Genomic DNA, 24,221 nt, shown 5'->3' with positions numbered 1-24,221 from the left:
GGACCGTCCTCTAACCGGAATGTCTCTCTCCGTCCTCAATCCGTGTCAACCGCGAGCCGCACAGATACAGTGACGTCAGCTCCGAGACTCTGAACCGAGCACATCAAGCCCACTGGCTCCGCTGCTGCGAGACGGGAAGCATCGGTCAGGATCGGCCATATTAAGCGTCACATCTTAGAATTTCTTACTGCGATCTCACACAATCGTTCTCGCTTCTGAACAAACTCTCTGCGTGCGATTACTGCAAGCATGTCCGCCAATTCGAGCGAGGGGCCGGGTTTGGATGGAAAATGGTTCGAGGAGGAGGAGGAGAAGAACGGGATGTTTGGGAGCGCAGGGCCCCGTTTCGACGAGATGCGGGACGATCCGCACGCGCCCAAGCAACAATTCCATCCCTTTGAAGCTAGCGGCGTTCCCATGGAAACTACATCGACAGGTAAATGTATGCTTTTTATAATTACGCATTGTGTTTTAGCGGCAACGCACGTGCCGGCGATTAAAGAAAAGAAGAAGCAAAAGCTGCTGTTGCTGATGAATGAAGAGAGCCAGAGCAGGCCATGGGTGTGACAGCGCCTGGATGTGTCTGCATACACAGACTCATGCTGCGCTCCAGGCAACTGGGGTAGTTTAAATAACACGACCAAACAAACGACACACACAGTAAAACAAACAAAACATTCTTATGTTGCTCTCTGATGCGTTTAGAATGAAGCAATCAAGAACTCTTAGGATCATGATGTGTGTTCAATGATCATAATTTCTTTGTCTTTGTGCTCACTGTCTGTCTCTCTGCCCTCTTTTCTCCTCAGTCTGTCTCACTTTTCTAAATCACAGGGTATGGCTCAATAATTGGGCATTGTCCACCCTTATAATAAACCTTTTCATGCAGGACATAGCCAGACTATATTAAAACTTCTCAATATGACAGTTCATACAGTAGTGACAACAGCAGTACAGCCTTCAAACTCTCAGCCGAACACAACCCAGTCTAATAAGAAAATGTCAACTTTTTTACATGGTGGCAGTTTTGTAATGAACTCTTACATTGTGTTTTGTAAGGAAAAGGTCCACCCCAAATCTAGCCTGTCTGTGGGGTGTAAGCAAATTGTATGAAGACATATTACTGAAATCATAAGAAATCATGAAACCATAAAACTATTTAAAAACATTAAATGAGAGTTTCAACCTCCTGTAGTACAATAAACAAACAAAAAAAAAAAATAGAAAAGACATTCACATTCAATTGAATGTATTTCAATATAAACTGTAATGTTGTCATTTGTATCTGATTTGTTGACTCTGACCTTAAAAGTGCACAAAGGAATAAGTTCTACAAAGAAATAAATGAGTAGTACTTGAAAATGATATCCTCTTAAATGACGTCTCCTGTAACATCAGTAGCCTAATCTATTTTACATGGAGCAGCACCGTCTCAGGGGCCACCATGTTAAGATCACATGACCAGCCAAATAGTGCTTATTTTGTCTGGGTAACTCCTGTTATTGTAGACATTTGCATACTGAATAAAATAGTTGTGGCTGACTGTGAACTTCGCATTTCTTCACAGTCAACAGAAACAAAAGCTTACATTTCAAACATGATCACAATATTGGCTGATCCTAAAACATTAACAAAAATAACTGATTGCACCACTATTTTAGGGCATATTATATATACTAGAAAGTGTATTAAAGCTTTCTTGAGTATGTCGTGGTTAACAAAACAAAGAGGAGTGGAAGAAAGGTTCCTCATTAGTTTAGGATGTCAACATTTATGGAAGCATGTTGGGTAAAGTTTGTGTTAATGCCATAAATAATGTTGCTTCAACCTTATTTTGATGCTATCAACACCATCTCATCAAGAAATTATTATCCAATATCCTGCATTGTAAATCTTTTTTTTTTCAGGGAACTTTTTCTTTCTGAGTATTTCTAAGCTGCTGCTAAGCTAAATCTAAATTACCGTAACAAAACAATAACACTGAGTTTATTAGATGAAATGTTCTGGTGTCTTACAGTGTGATTCCTAAACCTCAGACAATAATGTGGATTTAATACAGGACAATAATAAAACATAGAACCTTTTCGTAAAGGAAGTGTACATGATCGGAGGTTCAGGGACAGACATCCAAGCACTCAGTCGTACTTTAATTGTACCACATGCTGCATCGTTTAATGTGCTTTTAGTGTTTCTGTGGATCAATGTGACAGATAAAGTAGCGATGTATCTATAGAAACCCTTTCAGAGTGGAGACATGTGACTAGAGCCTATCACACATAGCATGTAAAATACATAAGGTGAAATCCACTCGCATGCTTTCAAACTTTCATACAGTAGTCCATCGCAGCCCACTTCCATGGCTTTTTTCTGTTGCTAATTGTCAGTTTCTGCTTCTGCAGGTGCTCTTTGGTCCATTAAGAGTCTGATTGATCAGCCGTTATGGCTCAGAGTGCTATTATTAGCTATGGGGAAACTGCATGCACACATACGCCCATGCACATGCTCAAATATTCATGAGGCAGGGCCTGAAATCCCTCAGCTCCCCCATGCGCTGGTTAGCTTTAACACACACTCTTGCACATACACCAAAACACACACAAAGTCTTTCCTCGTCTCATGGACACAAGCCCAAATACACGTTTTCTGAAACACATTTAAAAGCCCTCGCACAAAGATTCTTTTTCTCTTTCACACTCTAGCTATGTTAAGGTTCCTGTTTCTTCCCTTCCTCTCCCTCCCTCTCTCCCTCCCTCTCTCCCCCCCCTCCTCTCTCTCCCTCGCTCTCTTCCTGTCTTTCATACAATGTCGGTTTGGGCTGTAGTTGGCTCTGTCTTTAGCATTCTCCCTTTTTAAATAAACAGAGGGAGGTCTATTTATAGGCTGAGTGAGAGTGAGACATCCCACAGTCTTTTTTACAGTTGCCAAGCCTGTGAGCTCACAGATCTATAAAGACGGGCTGAAAAAAGATCTGTCCACGTGGTGAGCGGCTCAACACAACAGAAATCCCGTAACTCTGATTGTACCACCAGTAACATCACTCACACATGTCAATATGTCCACCACAATCCACTTCTGACTGTCTGTCTCTCTCTCTCTCTGTCTGCCTGTCTAATGCGCTGAGGGGAAAGGCCTAGACGAGGAGGAATGCTGGTGTGTACTGTCTGTCTGCATTCACAGAGTCACTCGGGCATGAGAGAGAGGCCGAGCGAGATCAACAAACAGTTCAGGGTGAATGTGGAAAGACCATTCCTTCTGTCACTTTCAGCCAAAGGCAGGCAGCGTACAAGGACAACTTGAATAGAGCGCGACACTGTAGAGAAATTAATTGTAAAAACCTTTCAAGACAAACCTACTTAGAATTTTGAGGCTGTAAAATTGTCAGTGTGATTTCAGCTTCATTGTAAAATAACGTTTTTTATCAAATACTCAACTTCATGTCATTCTAAACCTGTATGACTCTATTTATTCTACAGAACACAAAAGAAGTCCAAATAACATTGGAAACCAATTACCTTCATTGTATATACCACAAAACAGTACTTTGTTTATTTAATGTCTGCTATTCCACAGAAGAAAGGAAGTTTTGGATGGTATGAGAGTCATGAACATTTTTGAGCCTGCTGTGAGTGCTGTCACTTTAATTTCTGGTAGAGAACTACACTACCCATAAACCTCCAACAATCAGAAAAGTCACTGTTACCATGGAAATGTGAGTCTTGCCAAAAGAGCTCAGCAGTGTCCGCCTACTCCAAGCAAGCATTGCAAATTAGGTGATCGAGTCACTGGCTGAATTCAGAATAGCATACTACTCTAACTATATAAAGATATAGCTTAAATGATACAGTAAGGATGTTATATCGAATGCAGCCACACCCATATAACAAATGTTGTCTTTGTCAAAGAACATTTTGGTCTGTAGCCTAGAATTCTGTATTGAAGAATTTTTTTTAAATGTCTGGTTGAAATGAATGTGAAAAATACCAGAACCAAGGTTGCTGAAAAAAACAGGCTGTCACTGAATACAGATAAACACACATTTGTCTGATATTGCCACATTTAGTACATTCCATAATGCACTTTTCAGTTCAGATCAGTTCAGTTCAGATCTATCAAAGTTGGTGGAGGAAGAGAGAGATATGTTGATAATAAATGTAATCATGCTTAATTCGGTACTGAAAAGGATTTATGAAAACAGTTTTGTCTGATTAAAAAGATATTTTCCCAATATTAGTATGTGAGATATATTTTTATATTTTAGTATTGGGTTGTTGAGTTGAGTCTCCTGCCACATAAAAGTTGCTACTTGCTTGGCTCCATTTCATGCTGCAATATTATATATTATATGTTTTATACAGTTCTATTTACAATTTTGAATTAGTTTCCTTTTTTTAAATGTATGTGTATCTTTCTTAAATATTTTTTCGTTTTAATTTATTTTTAATTCAAATTTATTTTTTGTAAATAATTATTAGTTGCCAAAGCAGCATTATTTTTCATTTAAGTTTTTTTTTTTATCTAACATTTATATTTGATCTCAGCTTTATTTCAATTGCTGAAGATGACTTGTAATATTTCAGTTTTATTTTAGTCAACAATAACAACACTGCTATGCTGTCTTAGTAGACAGCTGTCTGTAAGCTGCAGACAGCAAGATGGCATGATAGATCTTTGAATCATATCATTCCTTTCCCCAATCTGCAGTCAGTCATTGGTCCATTATGATGTTATTTCCTTCTGTAATTTTAGCACAGGCTGATGTTCATGTGTTATCGAAGATGTAACAGTCACAGGGTTTGTTGTCCAGCTTTCATTAATCCTCTTAAGACTCTAATTTCAAAGAGACAGAGCAGATGTTGCCAGCTGTGTATGTTCACAGTATCCAACCAATCTGAATATCACTACATGTTGAAACTTACTATCTGCTTTTCGACTTAGTCCACTGGGAATCAGATTTACATCACTTCTGAAAAAATATGCTTTAAATCTACTCTAAAAGTCCATGAGCATCTACATATATAAATAAATCGGACTTCTGGTTCCTGCAGAGGGCTCAGCAGGGAGTCAACATCTATGTGCTTTAAAGTGTTCTATAAATAGTTCTTTCAACATATATATTTATGTAATTTTATGTTTGATTGCCTTTAGTGAATTCTATGCAAATAAATTTTTATCTAAACAAATATATTAAATTACAAATATATTAAATTACAGTTAATCCATTCAGGCTCAGACCCTACATTCATGCCCCAACCCCCACCCAAAAATCACAAGGGATTACTAGAATCCATGAATACCATATCTTGCATTTTTGCTTTTTGAAAAAAGAATTGTATCTTTGAATATATATAATCATATGAATAAACATTATTCTTTTATTGTTGTTTTAGGTGCATCAGCACAAATGGACACATTCAAGAGCCAATAATGAAAACAAATCTCATTAAAAATATTTTACATCCAATCTTTTTTTTCTTTTTTTTTACCACAAACATAAATAAATAATTCAATAAAAAATAAAAAACTGTTTTCCATTTCCATTTTTTCCCATCCATTAATTACTAATTAATTTTTTATGTTCTTTCTCTCTCTCTCTCTATCTAGGTGACTCTCTGTCTGACATGTTTATGAAGTCGTCATCATCAGGGGAGGGTGATCTGTACACCTCTCTCCTTTCCTCCAAGTCCTCCTCTAATCCTTTTAATGATGGTGCCTCTATCTTCTCCACTGAGGGCAACCGTTCCCCACCTGCTCCTACCGGGACTGACTCCGGTATCGGCATGACCCCAGGTGACCCCTCAGACCATCATACGACCCTGCAGGGCTCACACAAGACAGACCATTACAGCTACATGGATATGGGGGATGACCTCTGTGATTTTGGTAGTGTGGGCAATGCCAAGAACAAGCAGCAGCCTCTCATGTCTGGCTATGGAGATGAAGAAGAAGATGAGGAAGAAGATGAAGATGACATTCAGGATTTCAAGCCTAAGATTCATGAAAAGGAAAATAAAGAATCCAGCCATGACCCCTTCGATATGGGTCGCTATTTGGAGAAGAGCCCCCTTGGATCTGAAGATACAGAGGTGAAGAGTCAGGGTTCGGCCGGTGGGCAGCACACATTCCCGTACGTGGAGGATCCTTCAGATGAAGAGATGGCAGATTTCCGATCTTACCATAGGATGGAAACGCCACAGAGTGCCAGTCCTGTAAAGATCACCGTTACGACAGAGTCCCAGCCGGTGAGAGTGTCTCCACAAGGGGGCATGTTCGAGAGAGAGAGCGTGCTTAGTTTTGGTCAGCAGGGTCTTCCCACTGTAACACTGTCAGAACCAGAGGATGACAGCGCAGCCTCCTCAGCTAACCACTCCCCTAACCACTCCCCTACAGGTAGATCCCTTCCCCTTGTGATGCACTTGCTGCACCATTCAATACTGAATTGAGAAAGCCTTTTATTTTCCAAATCCATTCCTGTATTTTAATTTTATTTAAATTAAAGTAGCAAGAAGACTGCAATTTGTATTTTTTTTTTAATTAGAAAAGCAAAGTTGTCACGCCTAGTTTGAAAGTTAAAAAAAGCTTAAAAAGTGAAAAGTTAAAGATAGATGGATGAATAGATGTCTTGCCTCTAATAACATCTAACTGACAGACAGACAGACAGAAGTTGAGCCACCTTTATTTATATAGTGCTTTATATATAATACGATAAGAGCTTGCTCAAGTACTGAGATGCTAAACCATTCAGGGCTTTATAAGTAATTAGCAAGATTTTAAAATCTATAAAATGTTTAATAGGGAGCCAGTGCAGTGTTGACAGAACCAGGCTAATATGATCAAACCTTCTGGTTCTAGTAAGAACACTAGCTGCAGCATTTTGGAGTTTGTTTATTAAGCGTGCAGAAAAACATCCAATAAAGCATTACAATAATCTAACCTTGAAGTCATGAACACATGAGTTAACATTTCTGCATTTGACATTGAGAGGTCACAATTTATTACACAATTATATGTAAAAATGCAGTTTTACAAATGCTAGAAACATGGCTTTCGAAGGAAATATTGCTATCAAATAGCACATCTAAGTTTCTAACTGATGATGAAGAATTGACAGAGCAGCCATCAAGTGTTAGACCGTGTTCTAGGTTATTACATGCAGAGGTTTTTGGTCCAATTTAACACCTCTGTTTTTTTTTCAGAATTTAGCAGTGAGAAATTACTTGTCATCCAGTTTTTATATCAACTATGCATTCCATTAGTTTTTCAAATTGGTATGTTTTGCCAGGCCACAAAGAAATATAAAGCTGAGTGTCATCAGCATAACAGTGAAATCTAACTCCGTGTTTTTTCTGGTGATGTCTCCCAAGGGCAACATGTAAAATGTGAAAAGTAATGGCCCTAGTACTGAGCGTTGAGTTACTCCATACTGCACTTGTGATCATTATGATACCTCTTCATTGTAGTTTGAACTATGCTAATGCACTTCCACTAATGCCAACAAAATTTTCTTGTCTAGTCAAAAGAATGTTGTTGTCGATAGTGTCGAACGCAACACTAAGATCCAGTAGCCCTAATAGAGAGATGCAACCATGATCAGATGATAAGAGCAGGTCGTATGTAGTGAGAGGAGTCTCAGTAATATGATATGGTCTAAATCCTAACTGGATATCCTCAAAGATACCATTTTTCTCTAAGAAGAAATATAATTGTGAGGATACGACCATTTCTAGTATATTTTACAGAAAAGGGAAATTTGAGATCGGTCTGTAATTAACTAGATCCTTGGGGTCAAGTTGTGGTTTTTTAATAAGAGGCTTAATAACAGCCAGTTTGAAGGTTTTGGGGATATATCCTAATGACAATGGCAAATTAATATCAGTCAGAAGATGATCTATGACTCCTGGAAGCACCTCTTTTAGGAGCTTAGATGGCATACGGTCTAGCATACACATTGTTGGTTTTGATGATTTAACAAGTTTATAAAGTTCTTCCTCTCTCCTATAGTAGAGAATAAATGGAATTGTTCCTCAGGGGATCTATAGCGCAGTGATGTGGTACTCTAGCCAACGGCTGGTTGGTTAAAATTTTATCTCTATTAGTATCGATCTTGAAACTAAAGTAGTTCATAAAGTCATCACTGCTGTGCTGTTGGGAAATGTCAGTGCCTGTTGGTGCTTTATTTTTTGTTAATTTAGCCATTGTATTGAATAAATACCTGGAGTTATGTTTGTTTTCTTCTAAAAGACAATGCTTTTTTTGGTAGGATAGGGTACTTTCCTGCCATGCAACATGAAATACATCTAGTTTTGTTTTCCTCCAGCTGCGCTCCATTTTCTGGGCTCCTCTCTTTAGTGTGCACATTATACCACAGTGTCAAACTGTTTTCCTTAATCTTTCTTAAGTGTAAAGTAGCAATCATATCAAAAATGCTAGAAAAGAGAGTCCATAGTTTCTGTTACATCATCAAGTTTTTTTGAGCTATCGATATGCTGAGGAATTGAGATAAATCAGGAAGATTACTTACAAAGCAGTCTTTTGTGGTATAAGTGATGGTTCTAACATACTTGTAACAAGGAGTAAAATGAACCATTTTAGCTATATGGAGTTTACACAAGGCTAGATAATGATCTGAGATATCATCGCTCAGCTGCAGAATTTCAACACCGTCTACATCAATTCCAGTTCACAGTATCAAATCTAAAGTATGATTTTGACAATGAGTAGGACCTGACACATGTTGTCTTAACCCCAATAGAGCTCAGAATGTCTAGAAATGCTTTTTCATTTATCAACATGGATATTAAAATCACCAACAATTAAAACTTTATCTGCAGCCAGCACTAACTCTGATAGAAAATCAGCAAATTCTTTAATAAAGTCTCTATGGTGCCTAGACAGACAGAAAGACATATTTTTATTTGATTTATTTAGTTAAGTAAATTGATTATTGCAGGCAGAAAAATACTGATATATAGGCGTGATATTATCTTGCCTCTAATACCACCCAATCATTAAAAATGTTGCCAATTATTTCAGTATATAATTAATACTTATAGATTATAATCTTTCTCTCATATTTTAATTGTTCTTGCATTTTTACATTTCTGTTACTTTTCTCTTTTCCAGGTCGAGAGTCTCCGTCTGATGTGCTGTTCCAGCCTGCAGGAATTAAATCTGTGAGCTCCACCCAAGATTCCAGCAGCATCAGCTCTTATCCCAATCTTCCTGAAACCAAGGACATCAAGAGCTCAGCGAAACCCTCGTCCCCATGGGCTCAAGACCTTCAAGGCAGTGATGAGTCTGGAGATTCAGAAATTGAGCAAGTGGCTGAAGAACCTGATTCGCCAATACTTGATCTGACATCTAAGACCCCTCCCACAAAAGGCGGATTCAGTCAAGCAAGCAACCCATTTGAGCAGGCCAGCAACACATCTGCCATTGATAAAGCTAGTAACCCATTTGACAAGCCACAAACCAACAAGGTCAGTGCTGGTAACCCATTTGACCTCTCTGGGGGTTCCAAAGGGGGGCTTTGGTCAATCCAGCAACCCACCACTCTACAGTCTGTTAAGAGAGGAAAGGGAGGCAGAGCTCGACACCGACCTGCTAATCGAATCAGCTTCTGAGGAAAGTCCCAAGAGGGAGCAAGAATATTCTGCCCCAAAACCTCCAGAAATATCTTCTCCCCTGACCACAGATGTCACGTCTTCTAAGCCCATTACGACACCCTGCGCTACGGCCTCTCTGTTCACCGATCCCCCAGCTAGCACCTTGAGAGAAACAGAAAAAGAAAAAGAGAAAGTCGTACCTGTTGAGAAGCCCAAGCCGCAACCAGAGGACAGCTGGTCCACCAAACCCAGGCCCGCAGTAATGGGAACATCTACAGTGACTCCAGAACAGCATTCCAGTCAGGAGAAGGAGAATAAAAGCAAAAGCAGTATCGTGAGTTCCACAACAGAGAAAGAGGCTGATCTGTTCCTCCAAAGCATCAACAGACAGAAAGGTAAGGAGCATTGCATTATTCTTCCTACAAGCAGCACTGCTATCAATAACTATAACTAATTAAAAAACATGTCAATTGAAATAAAGCTGAAATAACAGAAAGAAAATATAAAATATTAGATGAAAAAAAATAACTTCATCTGATTAGAACAAACACAAATAAATGAAACTTAATATGAAAAGTGAAAATATAAAAAATAAAAGCTAATTAAAAAATAATATAATTGTAAATACTACTACAATGCACTGATTATTGTGGTGTTATGTTCGTTTATGGTTTAGATTTTTTTTTTTTATTATCTTGGATGCCCAAGGTTTTTTTTTTTTTTGGCATCATTTATTAGAGTTTTTTCATAAGCCACCAAAAAGAAAATTAAAGTAATAACTCACTGTGGATATACTTTACAACTTTAGTGATTAGCTAAATTTTCTATCATATAATTTTTTTTAAAAAGACATTTTAAAATGAAAATAATGCATAATAAAGTTTTAAGAAATGTTTATGGACAGTAACTTTTTTCAATTAGTCAGTAAACTATTTTTTTTAGATCCTAAGGCTGCTTTTAGAGTACATCAGCCAGAGAGTTAAGGACAGTTGTTCTCAACCAAGGCTCAGCAAACTTCTAATTAAGCTCAATGAATATGCTGAAAACTCAAAAAAATCCAGATGCAAACTGACATTATATTTCTTTTCCCCCTCAGTAACTATTATTTTTTATTGAAAACAAATAATGTTTAATTACCTTACTATGTTTACATTCCCAGTGGCAACAAGCAAAATGCCAGAGAAAATATCTCTGATTTGTGATAATGTGGGGGACATTCAAATATTTTGTTGGACATAGTGGGGGTCAAAAATTTTGAGAACCACTGTTCTAGATGATTGCAGGTTTGGAACCAAGCTAACATTAGCACTGTGACTCAGAGAACATCCACTGCCTGACAGCTGTGATGAGAGGTGGTGAGTGTCATGAAGTGATGATGTGGGAGTACCAGCTCATCTCCTGTTTATCACCAAATGGCGCCTCAAAACACATTCAAACAAAAACCATTTTAAATAGATGTTATGATCATAGCAGCTTAAAAGCAACTCAAGTTAACTTAATCAGTAGTTTACTTATGTAGATCATTCAGAATTTATGTAATAGTAGTATTATCTAATTAGCATAATCATTTTCCTTTTGCAAAAGTATCATGCCAAACAAAAGTCAAAAGGAAAAAGTTATATTTTACTTGAGTGTTGAATGCGAGTTCACAGTCGGTTTTCAGTGTGATGCAATAAAAACATGAACCACAAAATAATGGAAATAAATTTATTTCTAATGGGTTGTGTACTAGTTCAGATTCACAAAGGACTCTTAGAGTCATCTCTTATAGTGAATTAAACACATACAGTAAGGCACAGATGATAACATATTTCAAAACATTGAATTACAGTCTGAATCAATCAGAAACACAGTATGATTTACAAGAGACCATCTCTGTTATGTCAACAAAACAAACCTTAATTTTTATTGTATTGAATCCAAAATATTCATTTAAATCACAAGTCTCCTGGATTCACTTTGTAACTCAGCTCACTGTTCTCATTCTTTTTCATCTGTTCTTTGAATGCGTACTAGTCATGCCAATTCATAATTCTACAATGCTCAGAGGAAGCAGTGCTGAGCAGATTATTGTCACAGCTGGTGTTTTCCATAAAAGTTTAATTAGAAAAGCCTGCTTATGTTGCAAGGACTAATTAGATTCGATGGTGGAAAGCCTGAGAGACAATGACTTTGTCCAAAAGCTCAATCGACAGCCTTTACGTAAGGCATTAAAGAACATCCAGTATTTGTGTAACATCCTGTCTAAGATGCCTTCATCTTTTATTATTTTGAAAGCAGCATAGGTTTAAGATGGATTTTCTGGCAATACATTTTCCATTTAGTCATTAAATGCTTTTATTTTATATATATATATATATATATATATATATATATATATATATATATATATATATATAAAACAAAAGCTCACAAGAATTTATTTTTGAACATTAAACATCATTACACACTCTCAGAAAGAAAGGTAAAAAGCCATCACTTGGAATGGTACCCTATCAAAACTTACACCTTTGTAACTTATTTACCAACTTATTTGCATTTTAGACCCTTAAAGGTACATATTTGTTCCTAAAGTGTACATATTAGTATCTAAATTTTGCATTTTTGTACCTTTTGATAGGATACCGTCCCAGTGACAGCTTTTGTACCTTTTTTTCTCTGAGAGTGCAGCATGGTCCCTTGAAAGCTGGTATGAAATCAATTTCATTGAGAAGTTCCTTCGTACAAACACGCTGCTTGTGTAAGTCATTGATATTGCCAGGCACACAGATCCACTTTTCTGGGGTCGACTGAGGCTGAGTTAAGGGGATAATCTCCCTCTAGTGGTGGGTTTAAAAAACTGACCCTGTGGTTTATTTACATGACTTCAAAATAACAAGGAAAAAGCTCAAGCAATTGTGTATGCTGACCGAAAAGATATTGCAGATCTGATGTAATTATTATTTTTTAATCCTTTTAGGCTGCACATTTAAACAACATTAAGTTGAAAAGCACTGCTGTTACTCGTAATAAATCTTCTATAGGTCCATTAATAAAACTGGAGTTCTTTATTTGTACATTCATAGCAGGAGTGTGTGTTGTTTATGAAACTGTTGACTGCAGAACCAGAACACAGCTCTTAACATGCTCATTTCAGGAGTAAGCCTGTCTCTCAGTGTTTATGTGAACCTGAGTGACATGAATTTGTGACAGCAGTGGGAGGAATGAACATTAAAACATATGAACTGTTTTGTATCAAGTGGTTCTTTCTAGAGAAACAGACTCTCTTGTTGTAAACAGTTTTTATATAATACTCTTGTAAAATGGGGACAGTGCATGTATGATGATTCAAGCATTATGAAGTGTTTTTTTCACTTTGAATGAAGGAACAGCAGTTGATTAAAAATTAATTTGCTATATTTCTTCCTTAATTAATTTATTATATTACAAGATTACAGGGAGCTACATATAAACTGACGAAGATATTTTATGATAGGCAATATATAAGTCTTATGTTGTGAACGACATTTTAACCCATATTCCAGTCATTGTATGGTGACTGAAACTGAAGGTTCTGGAATGTTAGAAAAAGAGGTCAACGCCTTTACGGCAGCGCTGCCGTAAATCACCTGCAGAGGGCGAGAGAGACCGCCGGTTCATGTAACACAGCTTTAGGTTTTTATACAGTCTATGGGTTTTTATCATTGAAAAACTTCATAAGAACATTACCAACCGATCACAGTAATGCTGGAGTGTGTCTTCTAGTGAACAGATGTGGTTAATGTGGTGATATTACAACATCAAAACAACAACGTTCTACATTGCATTCCAATTCTGAGACAACCTGGATCAGCACAGACCAGCCTGTTGCCATGGTAACACTGGAGAGAGGAAGCATAAGCTGTTATCGTGGTGAGCCCTTAGAGAGAAGAAAAGATGCTTAGGGAAACAGAAGAAGATGATGAAAATGAATAAGCCAAGACCACTGATCTATATATAATGAGTATTGATTTTCTCTATTTTTCTCTATTATAGATCAGTGGCCAAGACTGAAAGCATCGAATAGCAGACCTACTCACACGTACCGACGCATGCACGCATGCACAAGTATCCATTTCCTGCGTCGACTCTTGTTGAAATACTTGAAAACAGCTGCGTCTCATTTAGAAGGCTGTGCCCTCCGGAGGTCGCATCCTCTGTAGGAAGTATCACAGTGCTATGCCGATACATTTAGAGCATCGTTGCATTCTCAATACAATGAAATGTTAGATAAAAATGACTTTAAGGAAAATTATTTCTAAATTTGAAAAGCAATTAGATTTGTTTTACTTGTTTTATTTTGCTCAATGTTTGAGTACTACAACAATCTTATTGAGAGGAAAAAATAGGAGGATATTACAAAGTTTATCCGTTTTTACCGGAGGCGATTTAAGATTGGTTGTAAACACCACATGTTTGTACCATACATCAGCAGGCACTGTTCAAATTAACGACGATTGTTTACGGCGATGCAAAGAACTGTGGGTTGGTTATCAGCAGCGAAGGACACATCTCATGCATCCTCAATTCCTGTGAAAGAAAGTCGCATTCTGAGTGTCATAATGCTTTTCTGAAATGAGACAGCCTCGATGACGGATGCAGCTTTCGAATGCGACCTCCGGAGAGGCCAGCATAATTTTTTGATTTCTGTTTCTCTGTTTCTCTTTTGTTTAGTCTTTGTTTCTATGCAATTAGAATATTAATAATATGTTACTATAATTTCCACTATAATCTCGAATTACTATTTATTCATCGTTAACCATGATAAGGATAATATAAGGGTATTTATTTCCCCATATGTTAGCCTGCTATTCTTTTAAAGTCTGAATGCAAATAAAATAAAAAAGCAAGATAAAAACCCAGCAGACTCCGCCCATTTTGAACCGACAACAATGCCAACGTGGTCACGTGACCTCGCCAGTGTTCAAGCTTTAGGGTGGGGCCTCTTTGATCTGACTCCCCCATCACGCCCCGGGCGTTGCATATGGTACGCTCCGCTCTCTGCGGTGCAGGCTGCAGTGTTTACGGTTTCATCCAACAGAGCTGCTCCTCTCTCGCTCTCTTTCTGTCCGTTTCCTCACTGAGCAGCAGTAGCTTGTCTCTCCTCTGCTCTCTCCTCTCCTTGCTGGCCATTCATGCCGTTTGGACGCTTAAGATAGTGGGTCACGGGAAGATATAAGATCTGCGAAGGGAAAAGAGAAAGACGACATCAGCGAGAGAAACGACAGACATGGATAAAGGGAAGAAAGAGTGCACCTGGAGCAGCTGGAGAGGGCAGGGTACAGATTTCGTGTTTGTATTAAGCCGTGTTTTATGGTACTTATTTACAACGCTTTGTGTGTTTCATGCTGTATATTTGAGCGTGTATTAGGTTTTGGTTTCACATGAAGCCTCTGTCTCTGCGCCGGTGGGACAAAGAGAAGAGGGGAGAGGCATTTGTTTTGGGATGAGGGACGGCAGGTGGTCTGTCCGCTTCACAGTAACGCTGATATCGTAACCCTGCTGTGTCGTTAGATTAGGCTTCGTTTGCTACAGAGTTGAGGTTTTTATCTTCATTCGCGGTTACAGCAGCGCTGGATGAGGCTGTCGCCATAGCAACCAGGTCACACCCATCCTGATTACATCATTCCCTTCAACAGGCATCCATGATACCTGGAGAACGAAAGAGCAAGGCCATGCGAGACTCAGAAATTGTGAGCTAGGATATTTTTAAAAGAAAAACAAACAGGATTCTCTAGGCTGTTCTAGGAATCTGGCAGGCACAATTTAAATGTCCACCTTGATAAATGGTTTTGGGAGGGAGTGCAGGCCCTCTATTTATAGGGACTGCATTGTGTGAGTGTTGGCAGTCTGTGTTTGTAAAGCTACAGTATTTGTGTATGGTTGTGTTTGCTGAAACTACTGTCTGTAACTAAATGCTAATTTCACAACATTATAATTGGCCTTACAGTATTCTCAGTATAAGCTGTTCTTAGTGGTTTCTTGGACGTTGAAAGAGCATTCTGGGTGGTTGTTTTGGTATGGGCCAAGTAAAAAAGAAGTCCACATGTGGGTTTTTATTATATTCTTCTTACATATGTTTAGGACCTTTTAAACTAATTCATAGAAGACATGTCTTAAATTTATTCCTAGCATGATCATTTAACAGCACAAATACATTTTTACTCCGCTCAGTTTGTCTCTATGTTTATGTTATTATATATGTGATATGTGTATGACATCACATTTTCTCTGCATGATTGTATGACATCACTATGCAATCATTTCTTGTTTTTTGATGATTCTTGACAAACTCTCTGGAGTCTAGACCCATCTTACCGTATTCTCTTCCACCCAGAGACATGCATAAAGCAACACATAAATATATAAAACATTCAGTGCTGTATTTTTAAACCACTCACAGGTCTGAAGAAAGTGTTTTATTTGAACTCATCCATATACATTGTCTGTAAGAAGTAACAGAAGCAAGTAAATAAAATAATTAGCTAAATAATGGATAAAACAACAGGGTTTCTAAAGCCAGGACAGAATATTGTTCCTGGTGACATTTTACAAAAGCAAGCAGAGTATATGTAAAATATGAAGTGGTAGATGTATCTGAAAAATACATGATTTGGGATATTGAATATTAAAAACAGAGATACCTCGAGATTATATATATATATATATCTCGAGGTATCTCTGTTTTTCTGCCTCATATCAGCTTGACACAACCCTTCCCTGTGTAACCTTATCAGTGAAATATTAGGCACATACATTCCCTTCAGATTTCAGTTATATTTGTATCGTTTGGTGGGGCTGGATTCTATTTCCTGTTTAACTCTGGAATTTCCAGGCTTGTGTGTGTGTTGTATGGGGTCTTCATTAGGAGCAGAATGTACATGTACCAGGATTGTGATTGCAGTAACTCTGGTGCCTGGGTCACCTATTTTTGAGATTTTTGTGTCATCAGCCCAGATCCTTAACCAGTAAGATCCTACCAACCCTAATTAAAACTTAAACTGGCACAAAATGTGACAAAAAGTGTTCATGTTTATTAGGGAAGACTAAGGCACTGTTAAGTTGTTTTAAAGAAATGTAAAAACAGAAAACTGTGTAATTATTATAAAAAAGTATTATGATAAAAAAAAAAATTGTAAATGCTGTGGAAGTCAGGGGTAACCAAAATGTTGGTTTCCAGCATTCTTCAAAACCTTATTTTGTGTTCTGCAGAATAGTCATAAAATTACACTTCATTTTAATTTTTAATTGAGATAAACAAAGACAGACTGGGAGTGAAAATTAAACTGTACATTAAAAATAAAGTGTCCAATGGGAATATAGTGCAGTAATTCCTCAATGCTTGAGCATTATGAAGGTCAGAAGTGCAGACAAGGTTTTAAGGCAGTCACACATGCTCCCTTTCTGGTCCAGGATGCATTTCATAGTTTTGTGTACTTGCTTAGCATTTTGCTAGCTGATTAAGACAATCTTTTTATGATACGCAACAATAGTACATTAAGTTATTCAACCTTCCCTTTTGAACACTCAGCTGTCTTGGTTCCTATTTATTTTTCCCTTAGGCAATTTTAAAAAGTCTTTAATTAAAAGTTAGAAGCCATGAATCAAGCCAAACAGCTTCAGGTGAATCACAATATAATGAATTTGATTTGAAAGAAAAATATTATTTTAACATAAAAAGACAGGTACAAGACTGTGCTTAACAACTTTAATGAGAAAATGAACTAGAATCCCATGGAGCATTGGAAATATGATTAAAATAAATACAAACTGGGAATGTAGTTAATATAAACACAAAATATGGACAAATATTGATTTAAAGATGTTGGTTGTGTATATAGAAACAACATACTGTTGCATACGTATACGAACATTTAAGTAGTTTGAGAGCGTAGTGAGTTTAGCTAGATAATTTTGCTTTAAGTTTTGCAGCTTGTTTTGATTTGTTGCCATTTTTTTGCAGAACCATGGGTAATGTTTTTCCCCAGGATTTGTGCTGCTGAACACAATTATTTAAAAACAAAAAAAGTTACATGCCATTGATTAACAACCTTATAGCTCACAGTAAGTCTGTTTTTGTTAAGTCTGTTAATCTAAGTTAAAAAAGAAAGAATCTGATTTTTACTTCCAGAATTTAACTGCCATATTCCATATAGGCCCTTGGCCGTGGCAATGACCTGTCAGTCAGGAAGTGAATGGCTGGATATAATGTTTGCCTGGTTGTCAAGCTGGATGTGCATCTTCTGATGTTATAAATACACTCCGACATTTAAGCGGCAGCACACATGCACACAATTACCCCCCCCCCCCCTTCTTATTTTAAGCTGGCCCCCTAAGCAGTGTGTGTAAAGGAAACTGGAACACTGTATCTATAGCAACCACTGCTGCCCCCCTTTTTTCTTCTCACACACACTAGCAACATACAGTAGGACGTTTGAAACAAGGTGGGTTAATTAGGTTCTGCGAAAGGGTCCCACATAATTGTGATTTTTGACTGTGTTTGTGTTTCGGTCTGGGCTGTTTGTCACCCTGTGTACTGTTTGAATGTGTGTGTGGTGTGTGTGTGTCCATTATTAGCCAATGGTAGTATGTGCCGGTCCCCCTCCCTCTCATTCTGTCTTTCTCTCTCTCTGCTTTTGTGTGCGTTCCCACTCACTGTCTCTCTCTTTTTCTTGCTGTTTGCAGTCATGGGTGGTTCAGGTCAGTAGCTCTCTCTGTCTTCTGCTAGCTTTGGTGTTTTAGAATAAAAATGTCAGAGACTTGTTTATAGTGATGGAATTAACTACAGATGTCACTGGTTTTAATGGATGCAAGTAAATTTAGTGATGCTTTAATGTCCATATGTCCTGTGTTAAGTCACCTAACTACTGGATATCCTTAAACAATAGTCTTAAATCAGTCTGCTTTAGTTAAGTAAATACTTAAAGGTGTGTGTTAGGAAAAAGAGTATGAACGTTGCTATTTTTAGTCTTGTTCTATTTAAAGAGTCAGTTAACTGAAGGATTTGTCAGAGCAGGCAAGTATCACCATCAAAGGTTATAGTTTTAATAGTGTTGGAAGTTTTTTTTTTGTATTTTTTGTTTTCCATTATTATTGATTAGAGACCATAAGAATAATTGACAGTGTGTTCAACGATCAGTCAAATATATAGACTGCCTTTCATCTAGATAAAAATGGCCGATATTTCTGCCCTCCTCTAAGCTCTGCCAGGCTAAATTTAGCCCAGCGGGACTGATGGGAGAATCACACAGGGGACTGCAGAGTGTGACAGACCAGCTTCCGTGAGTGTGTAACGGTATCTTCTGAAGCAGCAGCAGAATGTGTAAAAATACAGGTGTTTAAAAAGAAACTATACAGAAGTTACAGGGAGCTCTCGCTTGCCGTAGAGACTGAAGAGATGATTCCGAGATCTCAGTCTGCTGGTTCTCATGGCAACAAGTTCTATTTGTGTTGTCTTTATGATATTTTACTGGAGAGGTGATGGAAAGGTGGAATGTGTTTTCTTCCAGCAGTTAGAGTAAAAAGACCTAGGCTAGTTTACAGTGCTTGAAACCTGTCCACTGTCTTACACACTTGATTGGTTGTGAAGTATCATAATAATTAGAAAGAACTTGCATACAAGAATTCAAAGAAATTCTCTTTGGGTGACCAAATGGATGGCTCAAAATGAATGGATCATTGTTTTGCTATATGCACTACCGTTCAAAAGTTTGGGATCAGTACGATTTAAGAAATTGGTCATTTAATAGCAATGAAGCCGCATTTTATAGAATGATTTCTGAAGGATCATGTAACACTGAATATTGGCAACTGAAAATTCAGCTTTGCCATCTCAGTAATAAGTTATGTTTTGAAAATCCATTCAAATAAAATAAAAAATAAAAAACTGGTATTTTAAATTGTAATATTGCATAATATTACAGTTTTTACTTTGTTTTGATGAGTATAAGAGGCTTTTATAAGAGACTCTATATTGATCAATCAGCATCCTGTACTGTAATGATTACCACAATGATATTTGCCTGCTAAATATTATACAGAAAGCTTATATGTTATTTCTTCATCATCAGTCAGATTCATACCAATAGTAAACTTACCAATAGCAAATGCAAGTTCCAGAATGTTTAAAGAAAGGATTGACTCTTAGAGCAGGATAGAGCATTGTGTTTTGTAAGTTAAATTTGTTTATTGGGTGTGCTTGGTTTTAATCTGTTTAATGCACATGCTCCTAAATGACTTGCTCCTGGAGAACAGTAGGACTACTTTGTAGGTTTAAATGATAGTTGTACAATTTTTTTATCTAAATGATTGTGAGATGCATTTTGGGGCCAGTAACTAAAAGATCTGAACTGCAAAGGGTGATCCTTTAGCAAGACACTTAAGATTAGGTTTTGCCAAAGGGGATTACCACTGTTACTTAAGATGGTACACGTCTATACATGTGACACTGTAGAAATAATTTGAAGGTTGAGTGATGATAATTTCACCATAGACTAAGTTCTTGTTAGGTACATGTCATCAGAGAACCGGGGTTACGGTAGTAACCTTAAGTTTTGCCTTTTACCCATTCCATTCTATGTATTGATTACTTGCCTAAACCAAACCTGCAATAAAAAAGTTGTACCCTTCTTGCACCTTTCTATTCCACTGCTATATTTCTAAAAGTTTATGAAAGTATGGTGAAGGCTCATAGCTCACGTTGTGTGTGGTCATTATATTACAGCACTTCTGATAACATAACTATTTGAACTGTCTTACCCAATAGCAATAATTAACCCAGTACAGTGTGTGTGCACACAGATGGTTAGGGTTAGATAAGTTGACAACAGGTGCAGTGGGAGGTAGACAGGTGTGAACCGATAGCCTCAAGGTTACACATTTCTCTTCATGGAAAAGACACGATGTACACAGTCAAGAAAGCACTTCAGAAGAGAATTTTTAAATTGATTTCCAGACCTGTAAAAGTCACAATTATTGAAATGAATAAAACAAATTGAAATTTCTGACAGGATTGCACTGTCACCTTCTGGCTTGCTTAGTTAGGTCCTGAATGACACAATCATCTTTGAGAGCTGCTTTACAGCGGAATCTAGATCTCCTTAGCAGAGTTTTCATAGTTGTTTCTGTTATTTTCTGTTTATCTCTGTGAAGCCACAATCTATATTGTATAAAGTGCTATAGAAATAAAGGTTGATTCTTCAGGAATGTCATATTTCATGTACACATATAGTGAATGAGACCTTCTTTTAGCAGTGATGAGTAAATGGCCAATGCTGACTATTACATAAGTGTAACAAATACTAAACAGCTGCTAATTTGTGATGGCTACGTAAATAATGTTTTCCAGAGAAGAATTACAATAGAACAAGTGTAGAGAGACTTGCAACCTGTGATTGATGCTGACCAATCAGGTTCATGCTGTAATTTCTCTCTGTAAAATTTGTGCACAAATGTACATACTGTAAGAACTGAAATGTTTCTTGTTCTAATTACACCTCTACTTGTTTTTCTCCCCGTCTTCAGTGGTAGATCTGTTACATTGGCGGGATGTGAAGCAGTCCGGGCTGGTGTTCGGCAGTGTGTTGCTGCTGCTGTTCTCTTTAACCCAGTTTAGCGTGGTGAGTGTCATAGCGTATCTCGCTCTGGCTGTCCTCTCCGCCACCATCAGTTTCCGAGTCTACAAATCAGTCCTGCAGGCCGTGCAAAAAACCGACGAGGGCCACCCCTTCAAGTTAGTCCAAGACTCAGTTTGTGTCTTTCGCCTCTGTACATATTGAGCAATGAATCGGTTCATTCACTCTCATGCCTTCTCTCTCATCAGGGCCTATCTGGAGGTAGAGATCGCCCTCTCTGGAGATCAGATCAGTAAGTATGTGGAGAAGACTCAGCTGTACATCAACTCGACCACGAAGGAGCTTCGCAGGCTGTTCCTGGTTCAGGATCTGGTCGATTCCATAAAGGTGAAAACATGCTAGCTGATAAACATTCCATTCCTGAATATTTCTTTCCCTAATTTTCTGTGATACTATTGCAATTTCAATGTGAAACTCGTGATAACCTTTAGTATTAAAGGTGCACTCTATAATTTTGTTTCATTGGATGAGCAGAGGTCTTGAAAAACATTGGCATGGAGTGTTCCACAAAAGATTTCAGTTACAGGAAATAACTATTTGCAGGCAAATTTTGGAACCAAAAGTGGCCAATAATTTTTGAGGATGCATTCAGCTCATGTGATTTTAAACCAGGCGTGGCGCTCACCCAATGTAGAATAAATCAGCAGTTTTAGGCCTGTAATGTAGGTTTACATCATTTTAAAGATATGTAAGTGCTGTTAATTTTGTTAGAAAGTGGGAAAAGTTACTGAGTGCTCTTTAAAGATTTAAAAGCTATGAAGATGATTTAACTTTACATTTGTGTGTGTGTGTGTGTTTAGTTTGCAGTGTTGATGTGGTTGTTGACCTATGTTGGAGCTCTGTTTAATGGCCTGACCCTGTTGATTCTGGGTAAGAAAACAGCCAAACACACTACCATTCAAAAGTTTAGGTTTGGTAAGATTTTTTAATGTTTTGTAAATGAGTCACTTAGGTTTGATTTATTTGATCAAATATACAGAAAAAAGCAGTAATAACTGAAAACATTACTATTATACACAGTACACATTTTTCCTCCAGTGGGTGGAGTCAGCTAGTTGGAATTTTAAATGAAAAGTTGCTAACCTTTCCCCTATATCAGTGCTGATTCTTAATGAAGAAATGATTTTCTAAGAAATGTTCATCAGTTCTATTGTGCTGTGTGTTTGCACCCAATAAATTCCATGTCACACACAGACACACTGCTGTAGGTTAAGTTGTTATAACCTCAAACAACTCTAATCAAGTGACATCACACAGCATTATGGGAGCGTAGCTCAGGTGTCCTGACTCTATCTCTCCTTGGTCTTTCTCTCTTTAGCGGTGGTTTCCATGTTTACCGTGCCACTGGTTTACGAGAAGTACCAGGTAATGTTTTCCCAATCCCCACAACCATCTTTTTTAGGGTCTATGTTTTGCCACAAAATCAGAACTTAGGATACTGATTCCTACAACAGTGAAATATCATGATATTCAGTAAATTTTGAGTGATAATATGCTATAAAACATTCAACTAAAAAAAAAAAGCTACAATAAATTAATACTTTCATTTTGAAGTTAGTCCTATAATTCAGAATTAAGAAAGAAATCCAATATATTATTAAAGTAAATAGAAAACGATTCAACCTGGCGCTTCTTAACGTTTACCTTCTCCACCTGAATTCTTTTTGAGTGCCTGGGACCTGTGTTTTTTCTTTATATTATGAAAGTAGTTAGTAAAAATTGATTATGGATTGATTCTTTCGACATCCATATTGTGTATGGGGAATCCTCACACTCTTTTTTTCTCCCTTTCAGACACAGATTGATCAGTACTTAGGACTGGTGCGCACCCAGGTTAACTCGATAATGGGAAAGTGAGTTCTGTATAAATATTATTTATTTATTTTTACATTATATGAACCTGCCTAATTTTCTGTTTGCTTTTCAGGATTAGAGAGAAGGTTCCTGGGGCCAAAAAAAAGGAATAAACTCTTCGCTTCTGTACAAGTAAACACTATAGCCAGTAAAATCTACAACTTTGCCAGCACTGAAGGACCCCAACTACACAGGAGGCCAATGTCACCTCAAAAAAAAAAAAAAAAAGAAGAAAAAAAAAAAAAAAAAGGCATCAACAACAAAAGATCATCATGTTAGTTAACTGCACCAATAACACCCCGCCCCTCCCTCCCACTTTTGCCAGTCACAGGTGAAGCCCTGCATAAGTAACTAACACCGATTCACATAAATGACACCTTGTGGGCGATTGTAGAGCTTTAGATATACCAGAGGGACACACACAGTGCTTCTCGCTTCCATTGCTTCTGATTTAAGTGCATGAAGTCTAGTCTTGAGTAAATTTTTGCTATCTCTGCAGTGCTCTTCCTCTTTGCTTTATTTTGCAGTGCATATTTCCTGCTGTAAAATGTGACACGAAAATGAAAATCATGCCTGTCATATAATCTCCTGCTGCCATGTCAATTAATTGCTTCAATTCACCATCACTGGTTGAGTGGCTCTGTGTACAGACATACTTAATATCGAATTGAATTGTGGATTTTTTCTTTCTTTTCTGTGTATTCGAGCACAATGATAATTTGAAGGTGTTATTACTAAATGTGTAACTGTAATTTTTGCAGAACTGTAGGGATACGTGTAGGTGTTTAAAGACGAGCTTTGTTGTCCTCTCTAGGGCACCCGATTGTCAGACTGCAGAGCTTCAGCTGTACTAAACTGTCCAACTTTGTACGATGTTCAGTGTTCAGTTATTTTAAAGTCTTTAATTATTTGCACTCTGTATTTAATTAACGAATGGGAAAAATAAATGTTCCTTAATGTAGGAGGGTTTGCGTTTTGTCATGCATAGCAAAGAGAACTAAGAAGGTTGTTATGGGACAAAGTGAGATTTGGTTCAATTTATTGGTTAACTGAAAGAAGGCAGATTTAAATGTGAGCTCACAGACAGTTGTAACAAAGGAGTGAGTTTAAGCAG

At 37.5% G+C, this 24,221-nt stretch overlaps 1 pseudogene across 1 annotated transcript; it reads left to right on the top strand.

Moving 5' to 3' along the window:
- Window positions 1–56: 56 nt before the first annotated feature.
- LOC113056881 (reticulon-1-like) lies at window positions 57–24,069 on the top strand (annotated as a pseudogene). The gene is made up of 9 exons (XR_003277762.1): window positions 57–436; window positions 5,602–6,387; window positions 9,121–9,997; window positions 21,144–21,351; window positions 21,442–21,580; window positions 22,054–22,123; window positions 22,572–22,618; window positions 23,048–23,106; window positions 23,181–24,069. The product of XR_003277762.1 is annotated as a reticulon-1-like (transcript).
- Window positions 24,070–24,221: the final 152 nt, after the last annotated feature.

Source organism: Carassius auratus, chromosome 38, assembly GCF_003368295.1.
Source record: "Carassius auratus strain Wakin chromosome 38, ASM336829v1, whole genome shotgun sequence".
Taxonomy (NCBI): domain Eukaryota; kingdom Metazoa; phylum Chordata; class Actinopteri; order Cypriniformes; family Cyprinidae; genus Carassius; species Carassius auratus.
This window is presented reverse-complemented; position numbering and strand designations above follow the sequence as displayed.